Source organism: Rhodnius prolixus, unplaced genomic scaffold (assembly GCF_049639745.1).
Source record: "Rhodnius prolixus isolate KJV_2025 unplaced genomic scaffold, Rpr scaffold_7, whole genome shotgun sequence".
NCBI lineage: Eukaryota > Metazoa > Arthropoda > Insecta > Hemiptera > Reduviidae > Rhodnius > Rhodnius prolixus.
Window position 1 is genome coordinate 25,664,404 of NW_027411582.1, and position 24,094 is coordinate 25,688,497.

The 24,094-nt window shown below is 34.2% G+C and overlaps 2 protein-coding genes across 7 annotated transcripts in view; one reads left to right on the top strand and one right to left on the bottom strand.

Moving 5' to 3' along the window:
* LOC141447249 (prolactin-releasing peptide receptor-like) overlaps positions 1–10,088 on the top strand; it is a 383,052-nt gene extending 372,964 nt beyond the window's left edge. For both annotated transcript variants that reach the window (XM_074114571.1, XM_074114573.1), the window contains exon 7: positions 8,916–10,088. The gene's annotated coding sequence lies outside the window, so the exon portion shown is untranslated. The remainder of the gene's footprint in view (positions 1–8,915) is intronic.
* The window catches only part of LOC141447250 (uncharacterized), a 182,608-nt gene that overhangs the window by 30,743 nt on the left and 127,771 nt on the right, over positions 1–24,094 (bottom strand). The gene's annotated exons all lie outside the window — the stretch shown is intronic.

Sequence of the window (24,094 nt, forward strand, 5' to 3'; positions counted from 1 at the left end):
TTAACATCGTTGTCACGATCACTTTTTGTCCTTCATTACGGCTTCCAAACGTAAGGCAGACTCTTCTGATGGCAGTGCATCGAAGAAAAGGAAGGCCATCACCATAGAAGTGAAATTAAATATCGTAAAGTACACTACTGTTTTTTATTACTGTTTCATTCCATTATTAAACGTACTGTACAGTATTTTATACAGTGTTTTTTGATAATTATGTAGGGTACTGTGTTAGGATAGGCTAAGTGCTTACAGTACCGTACTGTTATTGTGGCAATACAGTACTGTACTGTACAGTATATGGTACACTTTACGTATGTTCCGACTTACGTCGAAAAAAACGGTTTACGACGCCGCGTAGGAATGGATCAACGTCGTAAGTTGAGGACTACCTGTATTTTAAAATCCATTTGGGCGTATGGAATAGAGCTGTGGGGTTCTCAACCAAACGCTCCAATCTTCAAAGGATTCAATCTCTTCAATCTAAAATACTTCGATCTATTGTAAACACACCATTTTATGTCTCCAACCTGGACTATACACACTGACCTTAATATTCCAAATGCCTGCAATCTAATATAAATTTTCTAGCTCAAAATCTTTCTTCTAGAACTCTTCCTGATAACCCGGCAAGACGCCTTAAAAGACAGTGGCCTCGAGATCTCCTCTCTAGTGAAGAGTGACTAACAGTCTAATGTTTTGGAGTGTTACCACTGGGTAACTTCTCCGCTCGTAGGCTTCTACTGTTTGCTGTTACAGCGCCAACGCGCTGATTGTAGCACAAATTAACGGTAAAAAAAGAAGAAATTCTCCACAGAATATTTTTTCTTAATGGTCATCCTCAATAAATGGGATTAATACGCAATACTGCGTGCTATGAACATGATGATCTTGTTTTATAGCAAGGCGCCACGATATACGAGCGGTTAGTGGCACAACCTGCAAAGCTAACAAAGTATTATGGGTAATTTAAAAACGGAATTCCACTCCCTTAATGGAGCTATTACTTGATGTGTGTTCAAAATAATAATTTATTAATTACAAACTTCCCCAAAAAAGGGAAGGAATTAACCTCAGTGGTTAGCGAGAATGCTGGATTCTTGAAAAAAAATACGAGGCAATACGAGGTGTGTCTATTAAATAACGAGACTACTGCTGTAAAACCTTTTATTCCAAATTTAAACATATTTAGTTATTATCACCTTCAATATACACCTCTCCACTATCCCTACAACGCTCCATGCGACTTTACCATTGTTCGAAACAGTGCTGGAAGTCTTTTTCTGTGAGCTCCTGCATGACGCGTGCCGCTTTTTCTTTCACAGCTTCAACGGACTGAAATCGTGTTTCTTTTAGTGCAGAGTTGACTTTGTGGCAACAGATAAAAGTCACATGGGGCCAGTTCAGGCGAATAAGGCGGATGGCCCTAAAACTGGGATGTTGTACTTGGCTAGAAACGTCGTCTTGACAGACAATACGTTGTGAGCCGGCGCGTTGTTTTGATGGAGTACCCCGTGACTTGTTCTTCCACAAATCGGGTCGTTATTTTTCCTTACTCTTTCACGGAGTTGAGCAAGTACCTCACCGGTAGTAATGTTGATTAATTATAATCGATATTTTCATCCGTTTTGGACGTGGAAGGGCGACCCGGGCGGTCATCATCTCCGAAGTCTTCTCGGCCATCTTGGAAACGCTTGAACCACTCAAAAACTCGCGCACGTCATTAACATTCATCGCTATAAACTTCTTTTAATAAAAGATAAGTTTCAGTAGCGGTTTTACCAAGTATCATGTGAAATTTCAGGACAATTCTTTGCTCTACTACATGTGTAGTATATCATGTTTTCGCGCAAAACGAAACTAACACCTCCTTACACAAACGACGGTTCCGGTCAGACAGATTTCTCTACAAACACGTGAGACGGTGCAATCGAAAGAGAAGGCTTTACGCTGCACAGCTGTCGGTCGTTAGGATTTGTTGAACTCTAGGAAATAATTTTTTAATTATAAAATATTTCTTAATGACTAAAGAAAATATTGCAGAAAATGAATTATTCAATGATTTATGGTATCTCTACCATAACTTTACGAATAAAAAAAGAATGGGTATTTGCTAATTATTATCGCTTCTAAAAGAAGGAGCTACAAAGATGTCGTTTAGTTGTTATTATTGACAAGTTTGACGTAAAGGTACGATGGTACGAGGAAGGCGGCGACCAAGAGGCGGCAGTAAAAATAGACGGAGTGCTCACCAATGGAGAAGATAGTAAAAAAAAATATAGAGAGAGAGAGGAAAAATAAAGAATACCAGCGGGGGCAGCAACGAGTGCGACAGTGGGGGACGGAAACAAACAGAGATGTGGTAGTCGTTCCGAGGAGGCGGAACGCAGTTAATGCTATTTGTATTGGACTGACGCCAGTTCGGCCTCATCGCTACTGATAACTAATTTAAACACTGCGCCCACTATCTACACCCCTTTGACCACATCAACAGGTCTTCTAGTATTACTGAAAAACTGAACAAATAAATGACAAAAACTTACTTAATTCTTAATTGTCAGGGGGGGGGGGCAACAAAATTATTGAGGTTACACAAAAATTTGAAATTATTTGCAACAAAAACTTGGCGTAGTTTTTATTTGTGAGACAATCCTAAAGACCAATATCCTGAAGACCAATCTTGGGCCTTCAGATGGTATTGCATTAAAAGAGGAAATTTTTAAAAAGGATTTCCAGCATCTGATTATTCTCTTTCAAAATTTCTACATCTCAGCAACGAATAATTAAATAAATATAACGTTTTGAAAGGATAAAAATTTTCTTTGATCGTTTTGTATTAAAAGATACAACTAGACCTAAGAAGTAGAAATAAAAAAGAATTCAATGCTTCATATCTATTTATTTATCCATCCTTTAATTCCTTTGATATTCTAATCTTTGAGTACCTACACAAATAAAAACAAAAAAAATGAGTAAAGAAAGAAAATTGTATATTTAAATAATGAATATAAAAAAGATTGGAACATTTTATACAAGAAATTTTAATTGCAATTTACGATCTAAAAAGTAGAAAATTTTAGTTAACTTTTTTTTTTTAAATCAAGGACTAGCAAACGTAATTTACTATAAAAGTTTTTATATTAAACATTAATTAAAATTTCAAGGTATAAACAGGGGAAGGATTAGCTGAGTGGTTAGCGAATACTGGTTTCCAACACGGAGATCATAGGTTCGAATCCTGGTGCTTGTACCTTAGATTTTTTTCTTTCTAAGGGCTATTGTACGTTGTTGGACTGTGTTCTGTGTAACACTGTATAAAGGTATATTTAATCTATTGAAAAAAGTTCCGGATGCCAGTAACCTCAGATCCTTAAATACAAAAAAAAAAAAAATCTTAAAACTGGGGGTATCGAACCTCAGTGTCACAATACATACATCTTAGTTTTGCGGACCTTGTCTCTAATCGCTCCTTTAAATATTATTATAATATAGACTTCAAAGTAATGAAAAAATCGTTTTTATATAATGTGCTTAAACAGAAATCCGTCTCTCTTTCTTTCCCTCCTTTCTTTCTTTTTCTTTCTTCCCATCCTTTCTCTCCCTCTCTTTCTCTCCCGCCCTTTCACGCCTTCCTTTCAATCCCTCTTTTTCTCTCCCTCCCTTTCTCGCCCTCCTTTCTCTCCCTCCCTTTCTCTCCCTCTCTTTCTCTCCCTCTCTTTCTCACCCTCTCTTTCTTCCCATCCTTTCTCTTCCACCCTTTCCCTCCCACCCTTTCACACCCTCCTTTCAATCCCTCTCTTTCTTGCCCTCCTTTCTCTCCCTCACTTTCTCTCCCTCCTTTCCTACCTCCCTTTCACTCCCTCTATTTCTTCCCACCCTTTCTCTCCCACTCTCTCTCCCCCTCCCTTTCTCGCCCTTCTTTCTCTCCCTCCTTTCCTACCTCTCTTTCTTCCCATCCTTTCTCTCCCTCTCTTTCTCTCCCGCCCTCCTTTCAATCCCTCTCTTTCTCTCCCTCCCTTTCTCTCCCTCCTTTCCTACCTCTCTTTCTCTCCCTCTCTTTCTTCCCATCCTTTCTCTCCCTCTCTTTCTTTCCCACCCTTTCTCGCCCTTCTTTCTCTCCCTCCTTTCCTACTCTCTTTCCTACCTCTCTTTCTCTCCCTCCTTTCCTACTCTCTTTCCTACCTCTCTTTCTCTCCCTCCTTTCCTACTCTCTTTCCTACCTCTCTTTCTCTCCCTCCTTTCACTCCCTCTCTTTCTTCCCACCCTTTCTCTCCCTCCCTTACTCGCTCTCCTTTCCTACCTCTCTTTCTCTCCCTCCTTTCTCTATGTATCTTGTATATGTGTATTGTATAAAGAAAACCTTCTAACCTAAAACGTTTTCCCAGTTGAGAAATTAATTATTGATTGAGATATTACCCATTAACACAAAAAAAGAAGGGCAATGAAAGAATGAGAAATTGTAAGAAAGTGTAAAAAAAATGGTTACTAACCTCATTAAGAGAAGTTTTTATTAGAGATTAGTGGGCCTATTTTGCATTATAAATCTTTTGTCTGTGATCTTTAATTTTCTCTCGAGGTAAAAAAAAATGTAAAAATTGAAATGAGCTACCTCGGGCACTTTACATTTTAAGTTTTAGAAGAGACAATTCCATAACTAAGAAAAGATACTCGTTGCCATTCTTTTTAAATGGATCCTATTGAAGTCTTCCAGTTCCGGGTAAAGATCGCTTCCATTTCCTGGGATACAGTTCCTTTCTAAAGTCATATTTTAACTAGAATATTTTCAAGTCCATTATTTTTTTGTACGTACTTTTTAAACTATACTTTTTTTTTTCATATTTATTTGTGAAGTTAACTTTAAAAGAATGAATATCTTTTGTAACTTTTTTATTACGAAAAAAATCGCATTCAAAATCTGGTGAGATTACCAAGAAGTTGGCTAAAAGATTTGGTGTTTAATAACACTTTTTAAATTATAAATGTCCGGACATGCTGAATGGAACTTTGCGGCTCAGCCAAAGCTTCCAATATCTACAAAATCCAATCCTTCCAGTCAAAAACACTCCGTAGAATCGCTAATGCACCTTACTTTGTTTCTAAACTCTACCTTGCTCCGAGATTTCCTTGTTCCCCTATGTTTCAGAAGCTGTAAGATTCCGTTACATTAAATTCCGGGCTTCTATTACCTCACATCTCAATCCACTTGTATCCCTAACTTGCTGTATTACCAGACAATCCTCCCAAGAAGGCTGAAGCGCAGATGGCCACACTTAATAATCTTTCTTAATGAACTGTTTTTTCTTTGGGAGTGAACTCAGTTGTATCATGTTGTATCAGCTTCACTTATTGCAGAAATCTACTGCAGTTGTGAAAGTAAATAAAGTAAAAAATAAAAAAATATGTATTTAATTACTTCTGAAATTGTGGAAGTTTTTCGATTTTGCTTCAAATAAACGCATACGTTTATTATTAATTTTTCTACAAAAAATTAAGTTCCTGCTCTATTTTCATATAATTTACGGTTTTACAAATGATGTAAAATTGATAATTATTTACTGTAACTCAAATTTTTGAAATTTGAAAACAAGAATTTGTAAGTTAGACCGTAACAATAAGTAAAAATTGGGAAAGCGTTTAATTTTTAATATTGATAATTACATTTTTGTATCTAATTAACTAATATCACAACTTGTTGGATGAATTTTTTTCAGATGTTGGATATTTAAAGCAAATTTTACATTGAAGCCTTAAAAAAAAAAGCTATGTGCAAGAAAATTAAATATTAAAGCAACTAATTAGAGCTACTTCTACTAAAAATTTCATTTTTTTCTCCCAGGCCAGTTAGTAATTAAGCCGAACTTTTGCAACTAGTTGAATTTATAATAAACAAAATGAAAAATTTGTTGGATAAAATTAGCGATGCCATTCTGAGGTAATTGAGAAAAGTTTTAATTAACTCAGAAAATTTTAAATAACCTTTTTTAATCTTATCGATTTTGAAAAAATAAATGGAAGCTACCGAACAGAAGAAAATTGCCAAGCTTGTCAAATGAAATGCCAGATTGATTGATCTGGGTTAAATAAATACAATCCATTAAAAGATGGTTCGCTAAAAGAACTGTAAATAAAGGCATACCTCAACATATTCAAATTGATTCCTACGAACTGAATAATAAATTATTGATTTGTTATATTAAATAGTGACCCACAAACAATAGACTTAATCCAAGCAATCCTTTGATTCCAGGAATCCCTTTTTCATCTCAAATTAACTCCCCCACAAAATACTGTTACGAACAACAATTCCTTTTAATAACAGTCGTACTTTAATATTTAAATAAGTACACAATTAAATAATCTGACTCAAAATCAATTGATTTTCCTAGACATATTGTTTTGGTAAGCAATCAATCGTTTAATCGAAGCTGAATTATTTGGACACACTATTTTAGTGGCATAATTAATCATTTAAGGAATTACTGAATTCGAATTTTGAAATCTTGTGTAAATAAATGTTTGTTTTGTTGTTTGTAGTTTGTGCGGGTTATATGCTTTGTTAATTGTTTAATATTTATGTTTAATATTCTATTGTGACAGAATTGTTTATTATAATAATTTTGTTTTTTTAATTAATTACTACATTGTAAACGTTTACATTTTTGAGATTTGCTTTAAATATCTTACAATTTTATCCAGCAATGCATCCCAATTAATTTTAAAATTTGTGAGTATTTATGTAGCTCTACAGTTCTACGGGAAGATATATACGAGGGTCGTTTGAAAAGTCCGTGCAAAGTCAGAGAGATAGCACTACTGGCGCTTATCGAGGTTATGTTTAGTTAGTAGTATCTCTTGGAAGAACACACACTAAGTGTCAGCCAGATCGGTCTATTTCTTTGTGTTTGGCATTCGTTTGAATCGAGGAAGTCGAGTGATTTTCAAAAAATGGACGAAAAAGAATTTCGTGTGTTGATTAAACACTACTTTATGAAAGGCAAAACGCCTCAGGAGACTAAAGAGAAGCTTGATTAACATTATGGTGACTCTGCACCTTCGATTAGAACAGTTTATAAGAGGTTTCAAAATTTTCGGAGTGGCCATATGGGCACAAGTGAGCTGAACGTTCTGGACGCCCTGTTGAGGTTACTACTCCAGAAATCATTGATAAAATCCATGATATGGTGATGGATGACAGAAGAGTGAAGGTGCGTGAGATTGCTAGTGCTGTGGGCATCTCGAATGAACGGGTACATAATATTTTGCATCAACATTTGGACATGACAAAGCTATCCGCAAGATGGGTGCCGCGATTGCTCACGCTTGACCAAAAACGAAATCGTGTGAAGTGTTGCAAGGACGGTTTGCAGCTGTTCCAGAAGAATCCGCAGGACTTTAAGCGTCGTTTCCTATTATTCGGAAGGTGTGAACAAACTAGAGCAGCGTTGGACGAAGTGTATAAGCCTAAAAGGAGACTATGTTGAAAAATAAAAAAGGTTTACCCCAAAAAATTAAGTAGTTTTTATTTTTGCACGGACTTTTCAAACGACCCTCGTAGTTTGTTGATTTATTCATTTTAATTTTTGTTTAATTTACCTACATTATTTAAGAAGCGGTAACATCTGAGATTAAGGGCATCCAAAGCTATTTTTAGCGCACTGCTGATAGCCGGACAATGTTCTCTCGTTACAGAACAACAACGTCTATCACCTCCCAGTGTGCTGTAAGTAGCCTCTTGAAAAAGAAAATTCTAACAGCCAACAGCTGGATTCGAACCTGCGATCTCAGCTTTGGAATCCAGTGTACGCTAACCACTCAGTTAATCGTTTCTCTCTTCCTAGTAGTTATTCTTCTAAAAGTGTATTTTAGTGCGATATATGCTTTTACAAACTGTATAATAGACACCCCAAAAAATATCACAAAATTTACAAACAATAGTTGCTGTGGCATTTCTGATTTTGGTTTTTTCAATTTAGGAGTACACAAAATAATGTCATGAACAATAACAAAGAAACAATAATAATTAAATAGAAAAGCAAACTCTAAAATGAAAAGCAGATTGAACAATAAATGGCGGAGAACTTTCTAATGTCAACAAAAACCACATGAAGGTATAGGAGAAGGTATAGAAAAGCCAGGTTATAGAAATCACGATAACAAAAATTAAAGAACAAAATAAAACACGTCAAAAATCAACTTTTACTTGTAGTTCTAAGGTTAACTTATAGTTTTAATTTGTCTATTTAATTAACTTGTTTATTATTTTGTAATAAAGTATTATTATTTATACCAATATTAATTTAATTAATTAGAATTGAGACAGGACGAAGTTTTACTTTATAGAATGCCCCATAGCTATAGCTTCCCCAGTGTTACTGTATACACACGTGTGTTTATTGTAGAGTGCAAATGTGTCCATGTAAGAGTGAGAATGTTGTGGTGAGCTTTATAATTCATGCGTGGGTTTTGTTGAACCCAAATAAGTCGTAAACATCATCTATCTCTTACAGTCCGGGGCCCTTATAATATGTGTATTGAATACGAGTTTTTAGAGTGGCAATGTAAAGTGTTGTTGTTAGGCTGGGATTACCCGCAGGGACGACGCCAAGAACCCCTGAAGAAGTGGCTAGTCCACTTCTCTCCTACGGGATGGAAGATTTAAATTACTAAAATTTCATTTTGTACGGCAAAAGAGCTGTTTAGGTACTAAATTTAAGTTATTATAATTAAAATTTTGTGGAGCCTTTTATAGCTCATAACTGCCCTTTTCTGCAAAGAGAGAACACTTATCACAGTACGGCACAGCACTGGAAAGGCTTCATTCGGCCAATCTATTTTCTTAATCAATTATTACATCCCCAAACACGTAATATATATTTTTTTTAAAAAAAATCAACCTCACCAATTTCTACTTTATGTTGCAGATAATGGCTACTGAACAGACGACCTGCTCGGTTACTCTACCAAAGAAGACATCCAAGAACAAATACCAAATTTAATTGCCAAAAAAATGGAAGAAAAAAAAATTGCTTTCCAAAGAAATTGCTATTTTAATAATTTATCAATGTAGTAATATTAAAAAGTAATTGTAATAATAAATTTTTCTATGGATATAAAAATAAATAAATAAATATCCCACAGTAAAAATTAAATAAATGAAAATTAATCAAAAATGGAATAAACAATTTTATGTCATGAATTTGTATGTTTGTGGAAGAATAAATAAATATAAATTAAATTAATACTAAAATATTGCAAATTATTAATAAATGTAGTCTTTGGATAGAGCTTTAAAATTTAAGTTAGCAAAAAAGGGAATGGACAAAATATTTTTTAATAACAATTATATAATTAACAAAGTCATTTTTTTTGGTCCCATATCTATTCTTTATTATGAATAATAATTTTTAAACAATTGTATGAATGAAGTTTTGTATGAATGAATGAATTTTATGTAATCTAAAAAGCATCTTTTTTATTTTATTTTTTTTTGTAATAATCAAAACAAGCAGAAACGCTCAACTAAAGAGAAGAAGTCCATTTCCATTATTCCAACAAAAACAAACAAAAAATGTAAAAGAAAAAAAAAAAAAAAAAATAGAGCTATGATGTAAATAAATCTGTTTTACACTATTTTAGATATTTTATGAGATCATCTAATTAAATATTTTGTTTTCCCTTCATATTTAAAGTTAATAAAGATATTAGTAAATAAAAATTTTAACACAGAGAGGTTATAAAAAATAAATTCTAATTTGTACAAAGAACATAAATAATAATTATATTATATGTGCACAAACGACTGTATATGTAGGAATATAAGAAGTGTTTATACATATTGTATTAAATTTCTAAGAAAAAAAAAGAAATTCTAGTTACTGTTATAGCTTAAGAATGAGCCCTCTTAAGTTATAATAGAATTTTATTACTTATATTTATATTTTTAAGTAAAAATGTGTGTATGTTTTTATCTTTTATGTTTAAGGATGTCTATTTTTAATTGTAAATAGAATTATTAAATGTAGTATTAGTAAAAGTGATTTTATTTTTTATTATCTAAGTGACCAACATATTGTAATAAAATATTGTTATTTGTGGCATGAATGATTTTTTTTAGTTTTCCAAAAATCCACAGGCACCTTTTTTAATCTTGTTTTCTTTGAATCTTTTCGAATAATTACCTTTAAAGCTAAATATCATTCCTTATTCTACTGGATTCGCTTAACATATGATTCCTAAATTTGCTTAATAATTGAATGAGAATCAAATTTATGTTGTTTTACCTGTGGCACCATATTGTATACTTGCTTATTTAAATCCAACAGTGCATTGTGCTTCATATAATAATATTAAAGCATGCTAATTTTACAACGTACTAAAGTGGATCTACATTTTGTACGTGACTGCAAAATACACAATCTAGTAATTACCCTGTGTAAACTAAAACAGACCCAATCAGGTGTATACAAACAGTTATATAATGATATGTGTTTAGTGAAATTAAATTACAGTTTAATTCAATTTTGATGGAGGTTGGAAGTTGTTGTTATTGTTGTTGTTGTTGTACTCTATAAAATATATAGAGTTCCTAGAATGCTGCGAGTCGGCTGGGTGCTGATTTATTTAAATTCAATTTTGGATCCCACACAGCTTTTATACTAAATATGAAGCCAGACATTAAATTTTTGACCAACAAAAAAGATATTCCTGAAAATCTCAAACCACTTTTTCCTGTCATTTTCGCATTGTTTCTAAGATATATTTAATGAACTTCCTTTTCTAGTGGGATTTTGTAAAATACCTCTTTGTTGGAGACATCTACATATATGCAACGCTCTTTAGCAGGATTTATAATTCCTAAATTTGTTGTTTACCACAAGTTTTTTTGAATCAGTATTAAATGTTATATTAACATATTGTAAAGTTTTTCTACCTTTTATCTAGAAACTTTACCTATAACTAATGCCTGCCACTAGTTACGTTAAATATGTGGGTTTGATTAAATAATAAAACTCGCTAAATTTGTAAGTAATAACCTGATTTATTAACACATTACCTTTACTCACATTAACATTTACTAGCAACTAACGCTATTCATTACAGTCACCATTTACAACAGTCACAACAGTTTACTGTTACTTACTCACTAAGTAACGCCACAAAACTGTTCCCCGACTGACCACTGGTCCGCACTGCACCGAATTGCACTAGTCTCTGCTACACAAACAAAGCTCTACTCACTAACTGACTAACCGCCTGACTAGCTATCTCTGAAGCACTCCGCAACACTGACTCTCTCAAACTGTCACTTCCAAAGTGTCTTTCCAAACTAACGTCTCTCCAAGACTCACTCAAAACTAACTGATTAAAACTGATTAACAACTCTAAACTCTAATAACTCTTAAAACTGACTTCTCCAGCTGTATCTGCCTCCTTTTAACTGCGTGTCTCCCTCCAACTGGGACTGCCCTCCTCCAACTCTCTGAGCATAAGTTTCCACGCCCTCCTGACGTTCATTGGCTGGAGAAAACATACTGCCACCACCTCAGCTGGGTGCCGCCCTCCTCCTACTCTCTGTCTCGCTCCTACCTGTCAATCACTGGCTGGGAAAACACATATGCCACCACCCAAACTGAGGCCTTTCTCTTAGCTGGCTTTTACACCGGCCACTAACTCCTTGAACAATCTAGCCCTTTCCTTTCTAGTTCAGGTAAAGACCGGCCCTTTTGTCTACACAGTGGTGGCCTGATACCGACTTTGGTCGCTTAACCCCTAGAACAATCTAGGCCTTTCTTCTCTGCCACAGGTAGATACCGCCCTTTTGTTTATGCAGTGGCGGCCTGTTACTGACTTTGATCGCTCAACCCCTAGAACAATCTAGGCCAGGGGTCGGCAACCCACGGCTCGCGAGCCGCATGCGGCTCTTTTAACCAAATTTTGTGGCTCTTCAGCCTGTCTAAATTATACGTATTATATATTTCAATTTTATTGAAACAAATGAAAATTTCATTTATTAAAGTAAAGATATTTTTTCAAAAAGAATTTTAAATGAGATTTGGTTTGAAATTGAATAGAATTATTTTAAAATGCAGTATGTAATTACAAAAGACTGCCGCCATTTTCATTCAATCACAGGTTTAGTTATTATTTATTTGTTTATTTACTTTGCAATATGTGAAAATAAATAAATAAAACATTTAAATGTTATTGAATATCATAAAATAATAATTTGTGAATACAAATGATCTACTACAACTTTTTACACTATCATCCTTGCGGCTCTTGGTAAGATTTATTAAAATTATTTAAGGAGAAATGGCTCTCTACTTGAAATAGGTTGCCGACCCCTGATCTAGGCCTTTCTTCTATGCCCAGGTCAACTTCGTTACAATATTTTAGTATAATTACTAATTTAAATATTTTACTCTCATATCTTCAGTTTTCATCAATACTTTTGCTGTTTATAAGCAAGGACACGTCTTTTGTATATAAGATAAAAGGAAAATGATGTGCAGCTTTTCTAGCCAAAGGAGAAGTTTTCTCAAAAGAATACTAATTACTTTATTTAAAAGAAATATTTATTTTATAAATAAGAATATAAACTTTAAACTTTCTTTGGCAAAATATAATTAGCTTCATTATCATGTACTCTCTCTAGCACGATATTTTCTTATTATTATTCTGAAAGGCCTACCTAATAAATTTACTCCAATCTTTGGACATTTAAATCACAATTAGTGCTTACCACTAATTAAACTTTTTAAAAACATTACTTTGCAGTGCTATGGATAGTCTACCCTAATCCCTTCCAAGTTATTGTTATAAATACCTAGAACCTAGATCGATAGCTGAGCAGAAACTAAATAAAAATCAAGACAAAATTTGGCAATAATCTATTTTTCCCTTTTTAAATTATAAAATGTACTAAACTTTTATTAAAATTAATACCAAAGTCGAAATTAACGACAAAAAATTGTAACGCCAATTTTCCGATAATAAAATTCGACTAAATACCCCCTACCCACCAAAAAAACCACATCACATATCGAATATTCCGAACTAGAAAAATCATTTACCTCCATATTTAAACAAATTCCTATACATGGATCTATTTCTTGTATCCTGAACCAATAATTTATAACCAGACAAAAAACCATTAAACGTAATAATTTATTAAAATGGAACAAAAATAAGGTGAAAGAATTTTTAATAAAATTGATATTCAGTTTCAATTGACAATTATTAAACAGTATGAAACACGAATAACAAGTTTATATTTTAATCAACTCTAAATTAAAATTCCCTCTGGCTATAGCTACTAATTGGTGGGTGAAAAAGATCAGTAGCATTTCTTTTTTAATGTTACGCTTGAGTTTTTTATTAGTTCATGTGGCTAATGGTGAATCTCTAAACAACGCACAGCTTGAGATGATGGAACAAAGTAACTATTCAACTTACCAAGAAACAAATCAATTTCAAAAAGAGAAAAGCGTGGAACAACAAACTTCAGCATCGTTTATCTCCGTTAAAAACGCGACTAAAACGTTGAAATTACTCTCATTTAAAGACAAAACTTTTGTCTCTAAATGAACGAAATTTCATGGATTTCTATCGATTTGTTAGCGAGATATTGAAGTTCAAACTTTGGTAAGATGTAAACCCCTTTAAACTTCAGCATCGTTTATTTCCGTTTACATCGTATCTAAAACGTTGAAGTTACTCTCAATTAAAGATCAAACTAATGTCTCTTAATGAACGAAAATTCATGGATTTCTATCGATTTGTTAGCGAGAAATTGAAGTTCAAAATTTGGTAAGATGTAAAATCCTTTAAAATTCAGCATAGTTTATTTTCACTTACATCGCATCTATAACGTTGAAATTACTCTCAATTAAAGATCAAACTAATGTCTCTTAATGAACGAAAATTCATGGATTTCTATCGATTTGTTAGCGAGATATTGAAGTTCAATGTTTGGTAAGATGTAAAATCCTTTAAAATTCAGCATAGTTTATTTTCACTTACATCGCATCTAAAACGTTGAAATTACTCTCAATTAAAGATCAAACTAATGTCTCTTAATGAACGAAAATTCATGGATTTCTATCGATTTGTTAGCGAGATATTGAAGTTCAAAGTTTGGTAAGATGTAAACTCCTTTAAACTTCAGCATCGTTTATTTCCGCTTACATCGCATCTAAAACGTTGAAATTACTCTCAATTAAGGATCAAACTATTGTCTCTAAATGAACCAAATTTCCTGGATTTCTATCGATTTGTTAGTTCCTGAAAATTTCAGTATCATCTTATTGCCTTTTCTGCTACATCGTAATGTTGATATTAATCTAACTGGAATGAAATAGAAATATAATAAAGTAAATGAATATAGGTGAACAAACTGAAATAGTATTCGTTATATTGGCGTCTAATGAAATGGTTGTCTACTGAAATCCAAATACTTACAATTATGTTTCTTGCATTATTGCGAATTGTATGCTGTTATTGGCTAAGTGTTATTTCTGGATTTAGTGTACTTTGTTTATGGACATATACGGAAAAAATAGTTCAGATAAAGTCTACTAGCGCTTTAGTCAAGTGATACTACAGCTCAATAGTGTTGCTACCTAGTGATACTTTTCGCAAACAAGTTAGAGTAGAAGTGTTGAATATTTTTTATTTAAAATCATTTTAATAAAGAATAAAATAAAATGTATTGTCGTATTATCCTTTAATTACTGAAAAAAATAATTTATGTACGCTAAAATTATTCTCTGGAATCAGTCATTTATTATTTTAATATTGTTCAGTTTATGTATGCATATTTATTGAAATGTTCTAATGCATACATAAACTGACAATGAACCTGATACATTATCAATTTTAGTAATGAAATGAAAGTCAATAAATTTTACCAATAAATAATCTTTTAGTGAAAATGAAGCCTAGAAACCGCCCACTAATAATTGGATATTGATGGTGTCAATTGCCAATTTGGTATTTTGGTGTTTTGTTATTGAGGTTTGGCAACAACTCGTTTAAATTGGGTCTAAACAAATTTGTCATTTACTCTATTTGTTTAAAATTTAAATATTACAATATTTTAATAGTTAAACTTCTGAAACTATGGTTGGTTTGGTGCTGTTCTTTGGCAACCACTAAATTCTATATTCCTTTCCGTCAAGTACAATACAAAAGATTTCAAGTTATAATACCAAGCTATTCTGAAGCAGAGGCTTCAAATGAAACTGGAGGAATGCTAATTAAAAAAAAAATTGCATAATGAGCAGGAAGCCAGTAGTTGGGAATAACAACTCCCCTGAGATGAGAGTACATATTCTCCTTAAACAAACGCTTTAAACTAGGGCTTCGGGGATAGCAGCACTTATTAATTGATCTGCAAGCAAATTGTAGTCCAATTTCTGGCCAAAAGGTAGCTGTAGCAATATATAAAAATTACTACGAAAGAAGGTTAATCGCCGCTATGATATTTATGGTATTCAACGAGAAATAAAAACATTCTATAAATAAAGTCAAGCCATAAGATAACATAAAAAATTAAATAACTTCGTCTAGGACAAGTTTAAAACATTCATTTAATCAATAATGCATGGCCGAACTTGCTGCAACTGTGGATAGAGTGTACCCTAGTCAGTACTGGAATAGTTCCTAATAGCACCGCCGTGTAGCGGCACGTTATAATAATTCAAACAATAAATACTATAGCTAGGCTTTTTCCACTAATTACATTATTTTATTTAAAAAAATTGATTCAAAATTGGATTTAACAAATTAAAAGTTTTTTTCTCCTTTTTTAAACGAAGAATTTCTATTTATTTTAGGTATGTTGGTGCTGCTACCTTTGGGTTGTGAATTGGACTACCGTTCACTGGCAGATCAATGTAAAGTGCTGCTATCCCTAAAGCACTAGCATTTAATTTCAAATTAAATGGAATTTTTCTTATTTTTAATATCTAACTGGAGGGGCAGACTAGTTTAGTTTTGTGAGCAATGAAGGCATAGATCAATTATTGTTAATAAATGCAGAATTGCGGCATAAAAGATCCAACGTAGTGTTTTTTAGTGTTATGAATTCTTTTATAATTTTAGGCATAATTTGATTATAATTATAATTATGATTTGAGGGAGTGATGGAGAGAGAGGTCAGAGAGAGATGGCTGTGGTTTGACCAAACCCAAAGAAAAATAAAAAGTTACACACAATCAACTATCTCTGCAGGCTTTTCGAGTATTTTTTTGGAATATTTGTGGAGTCAGTATTTAAGTGTTTTGTTTGTGTTAGACTGGGATACCCGCAGGTACGTTAAAATAACTAAAACTGTCATTGATTTGAAGCATTTCGAAACCAATTTTATCGGGATTTCAGTTTTTTTTTGTCACTCTCCTAAATTGAACTGTCTAGTTTATTTTATTACATTTCATAGATAACATTTATTTGATTCAGAGAAATTCGGTTCGATTTAGAACTATGTTGATTTTATTAAGTTTTACGCTAGACAGTATTCATTTTATTTATTTGTTTGTAATATTTGTATTTACTGTTTTCAATTAAGTTTTATTTACATAAATCAAGAAACAGGGCAATAGTTATTACACGACTCAGAAGTTCCATTGTAACATCAGATAATTTACTAAGTTTATAAATCTTATGCCAATAATTACACCTGTAACTCTAAGCGTGGGATGTATTTCTTGTAAGTTTGGCCATAAAAAGTTGTGTTAATTCATTTTCAAGGCACTGAAGTAGGCTACGAGCTTTACTTTCAGTTTTTTGAGAGTTAATTATGCTGATCGAGTAGCATAACCGTTGATCGAGAAGGATATAATCTATCTAGGAGCATCAGGGAAATGGTTATCTCCAATTGTCGGCTTTCCGTCCTACTTGGGTCTTCCTTGGAGAGGAAACTGGATTTTAATTAGCATCTAATCAGTTTCTTTTAATGTGGCGCCACGGTAGCCGAGCGTTTAAGAGGCGAGACCTGTAAAGCTAATATGTGTTGTGATGCTGGGTTCGATTCCCCGGGCTTAGGCCTTGGATTTTATTTAAAGGTTAATAAAAGAAATTTACAGTAAAGTATGTTTGCTAGTCGCCTCCGTCCACGACACCTAATTGGTAGTTGGACGTAAAGCCCGCCTGAAAAATTAGGCAGTTACTTTACTTCAATTTGGAGGGGATGTTCTTGGCAGGCGAAAAGAGGGGTTGGATTTATTGGCGCTGCTTTTTGGCGATTCCTGACTAGCGGCTCTTTACCTTTAGCAGACTTATCCCTCATTTGGAACTAGATTTTCTGTCTCGACTCCCGTCTCTTGCAGTTTTTCTTTTTTTGGGGGGGTTACATGAGTGGCCTTAGAGGGTTATGAAGTTCTTCAAAACTATATTATTACAATATCAACTTTTCCTTCCAAATAGGGTTGTCCAGTTTTTTTTTTTTGAATTTTTTCTTGATGAAAAAGTTTTCTCTCTTCCCACTGACAGATAATAAAAAATAAAGTAATCGCCTACATTTTCAGGCGGGGCTTAACGTCCAACCACTAATCAGGTGTCGTGGGCGTGGCGAAAGCCCATACTTTACAATAAATAATTTTTTCTATCAAATAAAAAGTTGCCATACGCGGGATCGAACTGGTGACCTTCTTCACACAAAGCCACGTTCCTGACCACTAGACCAACACCCAATTTATAAGTATTATTATTATTTTTGTAAATATATATTTTTTGTAATCACTTCGCAGCAGGGTTCCATTATTCTTCAAATTTATTCATTATTCTTTCTCATGCCCATCCCTAACTGGGTTTCAAACAGCGTCTGCCCATGGATAAATAATAAAAAAATAACCAATGCTCTGAAGAAGCTTGCAATTGTAGTGGTAAACAGTATTGTACAGAGTGTAATGGCTCAATAGATCTATTTTGGTCGTACTGTAGTTACAACTCGATAGTAAAAAAGTTAAACAAAATTTCTTTGATACATGATGTGGAACATCCTGAAGGACGAGTAATGGAGAGGAGGGCACATTTGAACAGAATTTACATTTTCTATTACAGAGTGCACAGAATCGTATTATTGAACCTTTTTATTTTGTTTTCTACAACTTTCAAGTATTCTGAAAAGATCTATATCAATAAACAATTGGTACTTTACATACATATCTATATTTTTTTAATTTAAAAATGTTGTGTCCAATGTTAATATCTGCCCCACTGGTGAGGTACCTTTGAACACAATATAAAATAGAAAGAAATGATATTACTTTACTCTGAATCTACCTTCTATCAGTTATTTCTCTCACTACTACATTACTTTCTCTTTTAAACCACTGAAATCTAGTTCAAAAAATCAAGAATGACTCAGTTCGGGATGTTGAACTCCCGAATTGTGATGGATAAATCCTAAAGGAAGTTTGAACAAAATATTCGGTTTGTTGCGCTTCTTAATGTAGGTTCGGACCACTTTCCCCTTCTCTGCGATTAAACAAAAAAAAGTCACAAACTTGCAGGTCGGTAGGGCGGCACATTTTAACTGAGATGTTGAAATGTGCTCTCCTTCCATAAGAGAAAAATAATATCCAACACTTTTTGCAAGCAAATAGACTTTTGTAAATACTAAATTTAAAAATAAGAATTTCAAATGTTAATATGGGCTAACAATACTTACACCTTGTCCACTACAATCTTCACAATACTCTTCCAAAGCTGCAACAAAAATTTTACTTCCACCTTACAAAATAAAATTCCTTAATTCTGGCTTTACCAAACAATGAAGACGAAGGGAAACTCTGTCAATTATACCACAGTTCTACCACAAAATATGGAGAAAATTACCAATCATAAATGTTTTAAATATTTGGCGAGAAATTAAAACTGTTCAAATGTGCCCCCCTCTCGCCAAATTAGCTTCAAACATGTCTCTAAATTTTTGCAATGCGTGTATCATGAGAAAGGCAAAGTTTTATGGTGTGCCAGACTGAATGAAATGTAAAATTTTACTATCCCGCAGGATAATAAAGTCAGAACAAAAAGACAAAAGTTGCGGAACACTAACACTTAGAAAGCGTTATCTAGATATTGCGTAAAGAGCTTAGAAGCAGACAACACTCAGGGCGGCTACTTTTTGGTCGATAACAGAGAACCGTACAAGAAGAAGAGGAAAAGGCTAGAGAGAGAGAATTTATAAGGTGCATTTAGCTGTCTCCTGTACAAGGGATATGCCAGAAGTGGGGGGGGAAATGTGAAATGGCCAGTGCCTAGAGGAAGCTAGAAGATTGAATGGCCAATAGAAGTATTTCTCAAGGAGCCGAGCCGGAACTAGAAGGCCAAAGAGTATGTGGGAGGCGGATATAAGAGAAAGAGATAGAGATAGAAGTTAATACCCAGTTCACACTGTACACCCGGGGTGCGGGTGAATATTTATTTTCCGAATTATATTGCTGTTAGAACAGAACGTTCCTTGTCTAGTTATCGACAGGCCATCTTCTGCGCCAGCTAAACTTGGTGGAATTTTTTCCACTACCAAAGTAACTTGACTATCTTAGCTCAAACAGAGAGGAAGGAAAGGCAGATCGGATCTATAAAATAGCAAACAGGAAAAACTATAGAGTTATCTACATCAGGAGATAAAAACAGCTGTTTCATGAACAGCAGTTTTGTGAACATCACAGCTTATAAGTAGACATTGCCTTCTCAATCTACTATACGGTCTCTTACGGTTATTGTAACCAAGTACAGTTGGTTTGTACCTTAGTTATTTTCACCAATTACTTTTTCAAAATTACCAAGTTAGTACTATATAAACTAAACCCTTATACAAATGTCCTACCGGACAGTTTTAATTCTGATTTGAATACAACTTTTTATCATTCATACCAAAAACACAAGCAGTAAGCGGAGATGGTTACATAAAATAGTTTTATCCACATTTTGTTGTTTGTTTTTGGTTCTGACTGGTTTCCTGAGTAGATGAAATCTAGGCATCTTGATAATTAAACTATTGCCAATCATCAATTACCAGGTTAATAAATAAATAAATAAATAAATAAATAAATATTTTTATTTATGTATTTAGGATGAAACAATGTGTCTTCATAATCGATAATCGAACACAATCTATGCCTATGCAGTCCGTTGTCGATGTAGAAGCGATTCCATTATCCATTTGCATAATTTCAACCGCCCCAGCTGCAGATGTACTGACACCGTCGTTGATCTGCTCGGCCACATTCATTCTTTTACGTTCCCAGCATAGCTTGACTCAGTCATATGGTGTTTTAATATTACCATTCGATTGTTCTTGAGAAGTTACTTTCCAACCGTATACGATCTCTGTATTTGGTTTTGGCTTTTCGAGGCGTACAGGCCGACATTATATATTTTTGATAATATTTTTTTATTCTAACACCTTATTATATTCACTGTCACTATTTTACACTAAATGTTTTATATACAATCGATAGATTGTGACGACAGCTGACGATTAAAACTTAAACGAGCATCGTAGCTTCTCCGAGTCAAAAGTTATACTAATTGCAAACCTCGATACGCAGCAAAATGATCTCAAAATGACGGCGCTTCCCCCTCCACCGCGCGCGATGCTTCACAGTGCTCGCTTATCGTAATGAATTCTTTGATCCTTTAGCTATCCAGTGGTTTAATTTAATTTTGGATGTAGACGATAGATTCAAAACTATAATGCCAAACTGTATCCCCCGATTTTGTTATCATTAGATTTTTTGGATTGCCACCATATGATTCAAATTTATAGAAGTATCCACGTCAAAACCAAAAATTGATAAATGAGAATTTGAAAGCTAAATTTACGAGTCTAATTTTCATTGCACTGCGAATATCGTACAAAGAGAGCGAAATAAGGACATTGTCCACCCCCATCCCTTGTACTGAAGGTAAAAAGCTCGAATGCGCAAAAGTGCAATTAAACCTTTCAAAGAATCATTTGGAATGCCCATTACCTTGTAATTTAAGTTCAGCTCCATTAACTCCGCAAAACTCGGCTACCATACTGCCGAGCAACTAAATGTCCTATACTGCCATGCTTTGTTAATAAATATACATTTGTGTGGAGCACATTTTTGCTGTAACATTAACATATATGCCTTTATTTCGATCAATACTTGTATAATTATGACAAATTTGGCCCAAAATTACAAATTCTCTTTCTTTTTCGTAGCAGAGGAGCTTTGAACGGCTAATTTACATTTAATTCTAGAAGTAAATCTCTAAATCAACGCACTAATTAGTAATCAGACTAAGGGCTTACAAGTCCTAAATCTCCATCGATTACACATCATTAAGGCTTCCGCCTCTATGTTCCCTATCTAACCATCTTCCGAGACACTGAAATTCCTTCGTTCAAACCTGGATACTCCGTTCCTACTATAAGAAATCCCAGAAACTCTTCGACAGTGCTTTATAACCCCTTCCGGGTGGTTTTTCTTTCATAGTGTGATGAAATCAGCTCAGCTTAACTGGGAATCTTAGAATTAGTATTTCTACTATGGGTATAGCTTCTTTCCTCGGAGTGCGCTTGTGCGTCCATTTTAATTTAATAATAAAGATGTTATCCATGATCAATCGATTGTCAGAGGAGTCTATGTAGCGGACATTAAAAATAAATGAAATTTTATTTCTTACATTTAAAGAATGAAAAATAAAATGAAATAAATATCTGTATGCATATTAGAAAATCAGAGCGATTTAATTTCATTACAAAAAGTGAAAAATAATAATAATAATAATAGTAATAATAATAATAATAATAATAATAATAATAGTAGTAGTAGTAGTAGTAATAATAATAATAATAATAATAAAATAATGAGCCGAACCGAGGAACCTCGCTGATATAACATATCTACAAGGATATCCTCTAGCAGGCCTATGCGATGCATGCGTTCTCTTAATCCAACAATGTCTTGTAAAGCTACCTACGATCTTTACTGGAGTAAAACTGCAGCATGGGCGAGAAGTTACTCAGGCTAACAGCTGTTCAAGAAAACTGCCTTCCTCTGGCCAATGAGGCTTCTTCCTCCTTTTATAATTCCCTCACTTGCAGGATTTCATGAAGGTTGTTGCTCATCAAGTTTTCTTGTTCTTTTCGTAGCTTTTAATACCCATTTCTAATGGCTTTTTCTATGAATTTACCATTAACGAAAAAAAAAATAATTCCAGTATAAATTTAAAAAAAAAATCGTTCCTAAAGTGTAAACATTGGGAAAAGTTCAAGCTTGTCGCTTTGAATATTCACCGAACCAGATAATACCTAAAACAGGTAGCCAGGCACGTAACCAGGTATAACGTGCCTGGCAACCGAAAACACTCTGTAACTCCTCCCCCCTACCAAAAATGTGTACCTTGCCACATATGTTGTGACGCGCTTCAGGTGGATAGGAGGTAATGGAAGCTACCCAGAGCTCCTACCCCTCATTGGGAAGGGATAACTCCCATTAATGGAGAATCTACAACAAACTGTCATACATGTTCTTGCATATCTACAGCTGACGCACGCCAAATTGTTTGTACACAGTTTACATATGACAGCATGACTTGATATATTATTATCAATGGGCGTGTCTATATTCATCACATATATTTACAAAAAGGTAATCGTCGGGTCTTTACTCAACTCCATTAATTAACTATTTCAAGATAATTACGAATGATACATAGCAAAATTTACAGAAAGTTTAGAGAAGCGTAAGAGTTTTTTTTATTAACCGCTTTTATTTAATTTACAACTACCCAATTGGTTGGCAATTAGTTGATAGATAATAAATCTTTATTATACATGTGTACAATAAATACAGACAGGGAAGGGATTAGCTATGCGGTTAGCGTACTGGATTCCCACGCGGAGGTCCCGGGTTCGAATCCAGCTGCTGACCCTTAGATTTTCTCTTCCTAGGAGCTTCTTACAGCTCACTGTCCGGTGATGGACAATGTTGTCTGTAACGAGAGAACACTGTCCGGAGGCCGGCAGTGCACTGAAAAAAGCTCCGGGTGCCCAATAACCTAAGATGTTGCCGCGCCTTAAATCATTAAAAAAATATAAAATAAAATAAAATAAATAAATACAGACATGTAGTGCCAATGTACAGCACATAACCTTCGTAACAATGGTATGTGGAAAGCTTAAGATGTGAAGGATACAGAATGCAGGGAAAAAGGAAGGAAAAAAGCCTGCAGCTAGTGTGGAAAGTTGGAGAAGGATGTGTTTGATTCTTTTGTGTCTTTAGAAGGATCTATAGGAGGCTATGTCGCGGCAGAGTGGATTGGGATGACAGTCTAGGATGGAAAGGAGTTTCAGCAGACTGATTTTGGATCTTAGGAGTGTACTGGGGGACAATGGATGCAATCTCGTGGAGTGAGTCAATTTTAGTGCGTCCGAGGAGTCTAAGAAATTTGTTCTGTGTTGTCTTTGGAGTTTCTTGATGTTGCTACTAAAAGTCCAGGCTCCAGGCGGAGCAGGCGTAGAGCAACATCGTCCTAATGACCACTTTGTAAAGGAGGAGTTTTTGGTCATAAGTCATTTTAGAATCACGTGAAAGACAATTAGTAAATTTGATTACGAACTACATAATACATAAACAAAATTAAGACGCCGCGGTAGCCGAGCGGTTAGAGGCGAATAGCAATCATACTTGAAATAAATTTCTCATATTAACCGTGTGTAAAATGAATATGGCAGCTCAGTAATAAGATGATAACTATTCAATATTTTTAGTTACACGAATGTCAAATATGTGACTGCATTGACCATTAAAGTGAATGATCCTTCTTGCCTGGTTTGACGCCAACCTGACTTCAATTTCTCACGAGCTTCTCAACCGCAATACAACTTCCCTTGAATCTGATGATTTTGAATTAAGGTATGCCCCTAGATCTCTAGCTCCATTCAACCATTCAACGACGGGCTATTTAATATCAATCATGATGGTGAAAGACAATGCACCGAGACACGTAATCTTTTTGAATGTATCATTGGTCAAAGAGATATGCCAAAGCACTTACTGTGAAGACGTACTTCTATACACAACAACCAACTGCTAACAGCAGACTAACTGTCTGACGTAGG